The sequence below is a fragment of the Adiantum capillus-veneris genome, chromosome 26 (genome assembly GCF_014529385.1).
Source record: "Adiantum capillus-veneris isolate H3 chromosome 26, ASM1452938v2, whole genome shotgun sequence".
NCBI lineage: Eukaryota > Viridiplantae > Streptophyta > Polypodiopsida > Polypodiales > Pteridaceae > Adiantum > Adiantum capillus-veneris.
Genome location: NC_140956.1, coordinates 102,405,533 through 102,417,533, shown reverse-complemented (window position 1 = coordinate 102,417,533; position 12,001 = coordinate 102,405,533).

Here is a 12,001-nt window from a genome sequence, read left to right as displayed (position 1 = left end):
AGGAAGGTATGTAGGGAGAGCTCATGGATAAATATATGGGGAAAAGAGGACCTAATGTGGTCAAAAGATGAGCACTCAAGTAGTGTGTGGTACTCACTCTCTCGCACTTGACAAGGGCATAAGGTGCAAAGTCGATGACACTCCTCGCCAGTGCCCCAACGTCGTGTCTCACAACGTAGAAAATGGGAGCTAAGACGAATGGAGGCAATGGTGCGGATCGCACTCAACGGGATGGGCTCAAGGATGTAGGGATGGGTTCGGTTACCTCGTTCAGAGAAGAAGAGAGATTTTTAGTTTGGGGCAACGTGTGTGGTGTAATGGCTGAAGTGAGAACCTCCGGATTTCTCCCAAGCCGTGATACATTGGCATTGTAAGAAGGCCTCATTAACTTGGGAGTCGATCAACGCATCCTTGACCAAGTGACATGCATCCCATCTTCCAAACTATTTCTTGATGTCAAGCATCCACCCCAAACTTAGTATTTTGCTCTTGCATGTCTTTTGAACCTTTTGACTTGCTTCATATGCGATTCTAGGAAGTCGATGCAAAGGACTATGTTGTGTCTTACGCATGTACTCGACAACCCTTTGCATGCCCAACACCTCAATGGGAAGCGATCCGGACTCAAGAAGTAAGAGCATGTAGGGTGTTTGTGTCTTGACTTGGAGAAATTTGGTGACAAAACGCTTTTGGACATTCTCAAACTCTTTCCAAGTAGACTTCCCGATGCTTCCACCCCACACCTGCACTCCATAAAGAAGCACCGGTGTCACCAATGTGTCAAAGAGGTACTTTTTGAGAGCCCAACACTTGATCTCTCCAGCATTGCACATGTTCTCAAATGCATAATAAGCCCTCTTTCCGGCTTCCAACCGACACATTGCACAATCCTTCCATTTATGATTGGATGGAACCTCAAGGCCAAGGTACTTGAAGTGATCTACCACTTCAAGTTGCTCATTGTTGTATACAATGCATGGATTTTCATCATTGAGGGTCTTTACAAGCATAACCTTGGTTTTGGATCCACTCACGATCAGCCCGCTATGTAGGCAAAAGCGTTCCAAGACACTCATAAGCTTTTGTGCATCTTCTAAGGTATGTGCCAAGAGCACTACATCATTGGCATAAAGCAAAAGCATGATCACCGCATTTCCGATCTTAACCTCTTTTATGCCTTCTTGCTGCATAAAATCAAGAACCATGCATTTCAATTCAACTTATCTTCCTCTTCTTCTCTCTCTCCTTCTATGTATCTATCTACATGTGCATGTAGTCGGCCCATTGTTTCATCCCAACGAAAATCCTATTTATCATCTTTTACTAGAAATTGAGGATATTTTAACGTGAGTATTTATGAGAATCAACCTCTCTCTAATCTCTTTGTCTCTCTTTCTCTCTCCCCCTATCTTCCTTTCATTTATTAGCGCCTTTTCGATCTCTCTCTCTCCCCCCCCCCCCCCCCCCCCCCCACCACACACACACACACACACAACCTCTCTCTACTCTCTTCTTCTCATTGACTAGTGCCCCTTTAATATCTCTCTCTCTCTCTCTCTCTCTCTCTCTCTCAATGACATGAGGCTAATTTGTATTACCTAAAAGAAACTCTAATACAAATGGTGATGATTCCGAGGGCACTGAAGAAACAACCTGGAACTGTGAGACCTGAGTACAAGTAGACAAATGGGCAAATTGGGAAAACCAAAAACCAAATGATAAATCTCTCTTAAAGGTTTAAAATTTTTCCATGGTAAGCTAAATGGAGAGAGGATGATAGTAGCCTCAAAAAGATAGGCACTTCCATCAAGAGCACACTCTGCAAACTCTCTCCTCTCTCTCTCTCTCTCACTCACACACACACACACACACACACACACACACACACACACATCCATGAGAAGAATTTCTAATGTATGTGCATATACAATCCTATATATATATATGATATGTATGTATATATATATTATATACATAAACATGTGTGTGTGTGTGTGTGTGTGTCTGAGAGAGAGAGAGAGAGAGAGAGAGAGAGAGAGAGAGAGAGAGAGAGAGAGAGAGAGAGAGGGGGGGGGGGGACAGAGAAAAAGAGATATGTATACACGCACACAGACAGATGAGAAAAATCTAATGTAGGAAAAAACCCAAGGGGTCTTAGAGATCAATCTGACAAGTCAAACTCAAGATTTGTTACTCAAAGAGAGAGAGAGAGAGAGAGAGAGAGAGAGAGAGAGAGAGAGAGAGAGGGTGTTAAGAAATAGTACATATCTAAATAGATATTTGAGTAGCTTACTTAATGGAGAGCTACAAATTTTCATATATATATATATATATATATATATATATATATATATATATATATAGAGAGAGAGAGAGAGAGAGAGAGAGAGAGAGAGAGAGAGAGCACGATATACATGGTTCATCCAATGTGGGATACATCCACGGGAAAGCACCCACTCAAAGGCTTTAGTACTTCAAACAAGAAGTAGGTTACAAAGGGATTATACCATTAATAGAGCTTCCGCCTTGCTTCACACTTAACACCTCACACCCACCTTGTTGCATCAACTTCACACCCCAAAATGTGTGCAGAAATGGCCTCCTTTTATAGGCCAAAAGGGCTGCCCTCTCTCATGAGAGGCAGCCGTGTGTAGCCGCCCTTGTGTAGACAAGTCCAAATGGACTCTCCAATCCGCCCATGTGTGGCCGCCCTTGAGAAGATAAGTCCGCCTTTGAAATCGGCCACCGGCCCCACCCGCCATTAACTTCTAACCACCAGTCTTTGACTGCCGATCATTGACTACCGCCCACCGGTCAAATGATCAGCTATTTTCCAACAACTTTTCGACCATCGTCTGGACATAATATCCCGGCAAAAACGCATATTCCAGCGTCGCCGTGAAAATTTTGGTTTTCGACGAGTGATTTTTCTTCACGCAGAATTGCTTCTCCTCATAATGGGGGCCTTAAAAATGTGTGTTTTTAATACAAAAAATTACAAGGGGTAAATCATGCTCCATATTGAACAATCTCCCACTTGGAGACTGATCTCCAAACCAAACCTGTGACTGCTTTCCATCCTGGCTTGTTATCCTTGAATGCCAATTGAAGATGAGCAAATGCTCAACTTCTCCTTGTCGACCACCTTTGTAAACATGTCTGTTGGATTTTCACTTGTATGCACCTTTCCTATCTTTAGTTGTACCTCTTCCATGTTGGAATTAGGGTTGCAGATAAACACACACAGCTTGGAGAAGACGAAGGAAGCTCAAGGCACACAATAGAGAGTGTGTTACTTAGTATGCAATGGCAAGATAGATAGACCTAGAGTGATGAGCGTATATACAATGCTCGGGGGGAAAAACCTCCTAAAGAGCGAAAAAATGCCCCGGCAGTCCTAGTGTGTCCACATACATCACTACCACATGTATATGGTAAAAACCCCCCCTGGAGTGATGCGGTGAACGAGAGTTGGCACATGAGTAAAGGGAAGTTCCATGCCCTGAGGACATGATCTGTCCACAAAGGGGAGTAAGCCCAAAGCTTTGCAAAAAGCTTCAAGCTTCTCACGAGACAATGCCTTTGTGAAAAGATCTGCAAGGTTGTCCTGTGTTGGCACATAAGCCAAGTTGATCTCTCTTGCTGAGAGCCTCTCCCTGACATAGTGGTAATGCACCTCAATGTGCTTTGTACGAGCATGAAAAACTGGGTTCCTCGCAACTGCCAATGCGCTCTGGCTGTCAGTTGGCAGTGTCCTGTCCGACATCCAAATCAGCCATAAGGCGTCTGAGCCATACACACTCAACCGTACCTGTGAATACTGCCCCTATAATCAGCCTCACAACTCGAAGTGGCCACAATAGGTTGCTTCTTGCTCAACCATGATATACATGGACTGCAAGCTTGAAACAAAAACCACTTGTGGACACTCGCATGTTAAAACAACCAGCCCAATCTGAGTCCGAAAAAGCATGTAAGTATGGCGGCAATGATCCCCCCTTGGGATAAAACAAGCCAAGATGTAAAGTGCCACTAAGGTAGCGGAAAATCCTCTTGACAGCCTGCCAATGCTTAGACCCTAGGCTATGCATAAATCTGCTGACCTGTGAGACTGCAAACTGAATATCTGTCCTCGTGTTGCATACATAAATGAGGCAGCCAATAGCAGTTTGGTAAAGAGTGACATTAGTAGGATTGCCAGCATCAAGTAGACTCAACTTCAAACCTGTTTCCATGGGAGTGGTAATAGGTTTGCAATCCTCAAGTCCAAACTTACATAGCAATGTCTCTATGTAACTTTTCTGACACAAGGCAATACCACCATCACACTGCTTAAACTGTATACCCAAGTAATGATGCAACAGCCCCAAATCTTTCATCTTGAAAGTAGCATTCAAATCAGCCTTAAATTCAGAAACATGTCTCTCATTTGGTCCAGTGATAGCAAATCATCGACATAAAGAACCACAATGAGAAGTACATCACCCTCACGCTTTACATACAATGTGCTTTCTGTTGGACTATTACGAAAGCCTCGTTTAACCAAGTGAGTGTCATCTTTCTCATACCAAGCACGAGGAGATTGCTTCAACCCATACAAATCCTTCTTACATCTGCACACTTTGTCCTCTTGACCTTTTATGACAAACTGCGAGGTTGCGTTACATAAACTTCCTCAAATATTTCACCATTCAAGAAAGTAGTAACAATGTCTGATTGATGTACATCCCAACCAAAATGAGTTGCCAATGCACATAGAAAATGCACAATAGTCATACGACAAGTGGGAGCAAAAGTCTCTTCATAATCTATGCCTTTTTGCTGTGCATAACCCTTTGCAACAAGTCGATCCTTATGGCGATCGATCTCACCATCTGGCTTGCATTTCAGCTTGTAAAACCACTTTGTACCAATGGCCTTTTTGCCAGGAGGCAAATCACATAAAGTCCATGTGTCATTTTCTATAAGTGCATCATATTTTGATTGCATGGCAGCCATCCAATTTTCTGAATTCTATGCTTCATCCAAAGATAGAGGCTCCTCAACATCATGTAAGCTAGACACAGCCAAAGCATAACAATCTGATGCATAAGATGCATGGCGAGAGCCTGAACAAGTACGACTAGACAAACGTGCATCCAATTTACTGTCACGCAAAGTGTGCACTAGCCATTTTGGCATACCTCTAGCCTGCTCATTTTCAGCCCTTTCCTCATCAAGTACATCATGTACATCTGCACCAGTAATAGGATGATCTGTAACATTTTCAGAAACCCCCATAGGCTGTACATTTGCCTCATTGGATCTTACATTGTATTTCCACCACTGAAAAGAGGCAACAAAGTGTCATAAATGTCTTGTGAGTTTACATTATTGTCTCTAGTACATGACAGCAAGGGATGAACAGAATCTTCCACAAACACTACATCCCGTGAAACCAGAATACGCTTTGTTTGCGGATGATATAACCTATAACCTTTGCTTTCAGCACTATAACAAACAAAAATACATTTGACAACCTTATCATCCAATTTTCTACGCTGTGTTTGTGGCACCAAAGCATATGACAAACAGCCAAAAACACGCATGTGCTCAATAGAAGGCTTTGTATCATGCTACTCTTCATATGGATTTATAGACTGCAAAGCTTTCGTAGGACACCTGTGAAGTACATAAGTGGCACACATGATGGCCTCAAGCCAAAAAGAATGTGGCAAAGCTTGACTTTTGACCATACATCGTGCCATTTTTGTCAGTGACCTGTTTTTCCTCTCAGCAACACCATTTTGCTGAGGTGTATAAGGCACTGTACATTGGTGTTTTATCCCATGACTAGCCAGAAATGCATTAAATTCATGAGACATATACTCCCTCCCTTGATCGGAATGGAGGGTGCCCATAGTACATTTCGAGACATTTTCAGCCATAGCCAGAAATTGTTTGAAGCACATAAAAACTTCGGACTTCGCTTTAAGCGGAAATACCCATGCATGCTTGGAGTAATCATTAATGAAAGTCACGAAGTAAAGGTAATTGCCCAAGGACGGAGTTTGCATGGGGCCACAAACATCACTATGCACAAGCTGCAACCTGCATGTGGCCCGAACTGAACCATCGTTTGGAAACTTGGAATGCTGCATCTTACCCAAAATACAGCCTTCACAAACATGTTTGATAGGTGCTTCAAGAGGCGGCAAAGAAGCAACCATATCAAATTTCTGCAAATGTAGCAAACTTGCAAAATTCAGATGACGAAAACGTGCATGCCAAAGCTTTGCATTTGAAATAGCCCTTGAATTTGCAACAACATTTGCAAAATTTTGTCCACACTCGTCATACAAAGTGAGCTTATACAGCCCACGGCACGAAAGGCCGATACAGACAAGAGATTCTTCTTGATCCCAGGTACATAAAGTGCATCAACAAGTGTGAAGGAACTGCCATTTGCAGCAGTAAGCACAATCTTTCCAACTCCTTAAACCGGATAAGAGGCATTGTTGGCACAAGTGACTGAATTCCCATGAGGGACAGACTCGAGAGAGGTAAATAATTCACGATGTGAGGTAATGTGATTTGTAGCACCACTGTCAAAATACCACACATGTGAATTTGTAGCAACTGACAAGCATGCATCATGGACAACAGGATTGTAAGTGCACTCTATGCTAAAATCCCATTCTGCATCAACATCAACAACACAGTCTCCTTTCACAGAAGACTCAACAATGGATGCATTTGTAGTGGAACCAGGATTTGCAGTGGAACCACCCTCTTTCTTCTTAGCCTCTTTGGCCTTCAACTTAGGACACGACTTGATCAAGTGATCATTAGCTTTACAATAATGGCAATGCATCTTCTTTTTGCCCTTATCACCAGAATTTCCAGACAAATTGCTGCCAGCAGAAGCATTAAGAACAAAAAGTTTTTCCACTCGCAGCAGAACCAGAAGAATTGCTATTACCACCTTTTCTTTGAGAAGCAATAAAAGCCTTTTCAATTGCATGCTGCCTAATTCTGTTTTTTTTGGAAAGTGACTCTTGCAACAGCAATGTGCATAATGCATCAAACTTGACAACATTAGGATTTCCTTGGGTCATCAATCTCCAAGTACTAGCAAAAGTCTGGTAGGAATCTGGTAAGGCATTAAGAACAACCTGCACAAGGGATCTATCTGAAATGACTTCACCTACAGAAATAAGTTGCTCATTGATATCCTTGACACCAGCAAGAAAAGTGTCTATATCATCTTCCTCATGCATAATCTTCGACTCCAACTCTTTACGCAACAAAGCAATTATAGCCTCATTGCGGCTTGCATAAAGACCTGTTAGAATATCCCAAGCCTGTTTTGCAGATTTTGCTGAGCAAATGTGAGGAACAATGGTGCGCTTCACAAAAAACACAATCAATGCATGAGCCTGCGCATCCTTTACATCCCGACGAGCTTGTTCTACTGTAGGCAAAACAACTCTAATAGCAGCAATCCTTGCAGCAAGACCTGCAACATCCTCAACATCACGTACATCCTTAGAACCAGGACGTACATCAATGCCCTACACAATGTTCCAGATGCCCTTTGACACAAGAACATGTTGCATTATATAAGCCCACATAGGGTAGTTGTCCCCATCCAACCTATCCTCAACAGCAAACATCTTTAACACATCTGTGTTGTTGTCAGCCATGGTAAATGCTGCACTTGATGTGAAAACTACCCAAAAATAGGAGAAACGGAGCGGGAACAACACGTGCTATATAGCACAAACCATAGAAGACTATGAGGCATCTGTTATGCAGAAAACAGCACTGACAAAAATTCTGCACAAAATGAAAAAATAGCTTGTGCAGTATTGCCTATAGTGGTAACGTAGGCCGAAATGAGCCCGAATCAGAATCAGAAATCTGAGCAAAACTTTTTGTCGACCTGTGAACGCTTGCCAAAGCTCACTGAAATCGGAGAAAGTGAGCAGGCGTGTGCTAGAGCAGTTGGCGACTAAGCCCGGGAGGATGCAACCTGCTTTGATACCAATTTTTGGAATTAGGGTTGCAGAGAAACACACACAACTTGGAGAAGACGAACGAAGCTCAAGGCACACAATAGAGAGTGTGTTACTTAGTATGCAATGGAAAGATAGATAGCCCTAGAGTGATGGGCGTATATACAATTCTCGAGGGAAAAAAGCTCCTAAAGAGGGAAAAAATGTCCCGACGGTCCTAGTGTGTTCACACACATCACTACCACATGTATATGGTAACATTCCAAAAGTGTGCGTATGAAGTGATATCTCACCTCAATGTGCTTTGTCCTTAAATGAAAGGCTGAGTTCTTTGCAAGATGGATAGCGCTTGGCTATCATTGTACAAGACACAATTGTCTTGTTTGAATCCAAGGTCTTTGAAGAATCTGTGTAGCCACATAATTTTTTTGGTTTCCTCTATCATTGCCACATACTCTGCTTCCGTGGTAGAAAGTGAGACCACTTTTTGTAGCTTTGAATCCCAGCTTACTACTGTGTTCCAACCGTGAAGACATAGCCAACAATGCTCCTTTGAGTATCTTTGTCAATTGCCATATTTGCATCAGCATACCTTTGAAGAAAAATATCAGTTCCTCAAAAATACATAGCATTTGTTGTTGTCCCTTTCAGATACATAAGTATCCACTTCACAGCTTTCCAGTGCTCTTTACCTGGGTTTTCCATGATCCTACTTACAACTCCCACTGCATGTGCAATGTCTGGCCTTGTCCAGACCATAACATACATAAGAGAACCTAGCGCTACAACATATGTAACTTTAGGGACATGTATCCTTGGTTGGTTTAAAAGTGACCAGCCAAAGGTGTAGAAACCGTTTTTGCATTTTGCATTGCAAACCTTTCTAATACCTTTTTGATGTAATCCTCTTGAGATAGCTTTATTGTCTTCTTTGTCCTGTCCCTTGATATCTTCATACCAAGTATCCTCTTTGGATGACCTAAATCTTTTATTGAAAAAGATTTAGACAACCCCTCTTTTAGGTCTTTGATGTCCACCATGTTAGAAACTTGCAATCAACATGTCATCAACATACAACATCAGGATGATGAATTTCCCATCTCCCAGATTCTTTGTGTAGACGCAGTGGTGTGAGTTGCATCTTGTGAATCAATGATTATACATCCATCGATTGAACTTCAAGTACCACTATCTTGATGCTTGCTTTAAACCATGCAAGCTCTTCTTTAATCTGCAAACCATTTTCTCCTTACCTTTTACTTCATACCCCTTTGGTTAAAGCATGTAAGTTTCCTCCTCTAAGTCATCATAAGGGAATGCCGTAATTACATCCATTTTCTCAAGATTTAAATCATGAGCAACCACAAGGCTTAAGACAAGCCTAATTGAGTTCATTTTTACAACAGGAGAAAATCTTTCATTGAAGTCAATATCTTTCTTTTGAAAAAACCCTTTTACCACAAGCCCAGACTTGTACCTTTTCTTCCCACATTCTTCTTCCTTCAGCTTGTACACCCATTTGTTTTCAAGTGCTTGCTTATCTTTATGCAACTCAATCAAATCCCATGTTTAGTTGAGATGTAATGAGTCCATCTCCACTTGCATGCTCTTTATCCATTCTTCTTTGGATTTGTGGTGCATAGATTCCTCGTATAATTCCGGCTCTCCACAATCTGAGATCAAGAGATAGTTGAAGGAAAGAATAAACCATTATGGAGGTCTACTTGCTCTTGTAGATCTTTGGGGAATAGGTTGAAGTTCCTCATTTGGTTGACGTTGTTGTACGTTGTCACCATTTGCACTCCTTCAGTCTTCCCCGTCCTCAAGCTCCATGTACTCATCACCTATTTCTTTTGTTTGTTTTATTTCGGGGTAATCTTTGTATATATATTTTTGGTTATATATTACATCCCTGCTCTTTAATATTTTACCATCTTTAGGATTCTATAGGCAATACCCAAAGTCACTGTTAAGGCGGTTACGCCGCTAGCGGAAGCTAAATAGCGAGAACTCAACCAACAATAGAATTTGTCAGACGAGGACGGAGCTTGACCCACAGGCGCATGGAAACAACTAGGTGGGTGTCAAATCACCTACTCGACCTTCTAATGACAATCACTACTAAGGAAATCAAATCTAAGTTCTAAAATACGCAAGTGATTGAAATCCGTACTACGAACGAATGCTATACGAAACAGGATCTAGAATCATTGAATCGATCTCAAACTCAAGGGAAAGTCTATACACTAGGTAAGAACAACACCCTAAAGACTTGAACTGCAAAATCAATCTATAACCACTCCGTGCGGTAAACGCGTATGAAGACAGGCCGAAAAATACAGGTAACCGAAACTTGACCCCGATGGTACTAATGTGTAGCTCTACTCGTTGTGGTTCTATAGATATGCTGCACGCTCTATTCCGACACACGAGTTGGAAGAAAACTCACACCGAAGCTCGTAGGAACTTACCACACGTAGAAGCCGATAGCGCGCACTCTTGGTATCTGTGCGTAGCTCTCACCGTTGCTAACACAATGGCGGTGTCGCTTCTCCAATGGCGGTCCCGTAGCTCGCGTAGCAAGGAGATAAGACCCTCTCTCTCTCTCTCTCTCTCTCTCTCTCTTAGACACAGTCACGGCGCTCAAAAAACTCACTTTGATTAATAATCTGCTCTCCTTTAGGTTACAAAAACTTTGGCTTATATACCTCAGCCTTGGAGGTGAGAACATCTCTAACTAATTACATCAGCAAGTGAAATTACTTCGGGATTACAAGCTGGAAACTCAATTGAGTCCCGTTACTTAATGAATGGCTCAAATCAAAATTAATGTCGGAAAGACATTTATTACAATCAATGGTTACAAAATGATGAGTGTGAGAAAAAATGTGGGTGTGATCCTCTGCTGGCTCAACACTCTCCCCCTCCGCGTTCATGTCGTCCCTGACATGAATTTTATGCTTGGTCAATAAATTCCTGTCGTCTTGAGCATCTGCAAATGTGATTCATATCGTAGGTTGCCGATGGTCAAGGTTGGGCCGAATATTTTGCTTTCGTGGGTGAAAAAGCCGGTGTAGAAAGCTTCTTCGAATGTTTGCATGTGGAAGCTAGGCAAAAACATAATCCTTTGGTATAGGAGGTGTAACACTTTTGGAGAAGGCTGCAATGAAAGATCGTACATCATATCAGTCACCGTGTCGGCCGTCGATAGTAGACTCGAGGTCGTGGCTTTATCTGGCGCGAACACTTCAATGCAAGCTAAGAGAGTCCTGCAGATTTTCTTGAGCATCTGACATGAAAGGTCAGGAGAGCCAGTAAAGAGCTTGATGGTGCCCGTTAGGGTTTTCACCATGTAGGCTTTACCTATTCTCTCTCCTGCCTTTGGTCTTGGCATCCTGGGATAATTAAGCCAATTTGGCTTCTTTTCTGCAATCCTGCCATGCTCTTTCTAGTTTCTGACTCTTGGCACCGGGCAGAAGGTTGCATCCTCTCGAATCTCCTTTGGTGCCTCCACCAAGTAGATGAGGTAGGCTGGGTATTTGTTCAACCAACCTTTCCTCCATCTAGGTTGTGAATCTACTATCTTCTTTGATTGTTCCTCCTTTGTGATGTCGCCTTCGTAAAGAGCGACATACTGCTCCTCCTCTATTCTCTTTTTCGTCTTTAGCACTTCAAAGTTCATCAAAGGGAAAGGCAGGCTGGGTTGCATCCACTGTTCATGGAGCACTTTTGTGTCTAGTCCCTGAAGTCTAATGGAGATTAGGAGTCTCCTCTCCCATTCCATTTCCGCCTTGGCACTCTCCTCTGCTGACTTTTCTATTTGGTCATGGAGCCTTTGTTCTTCTTCTTCAGAGATTCTTGAAGTCGAGGCCACCTCTTGAGCTGGGGCTAGATCTTCAATTGTGGTTGCCTCTCCACTTTCTGGTAGCTCTATGGCTGCTCCACCTGATTCTTCTTGTGGTGTCTCTGTCTCTCTTCTTCGTTGCTCTTGTAGATCTTGGAGC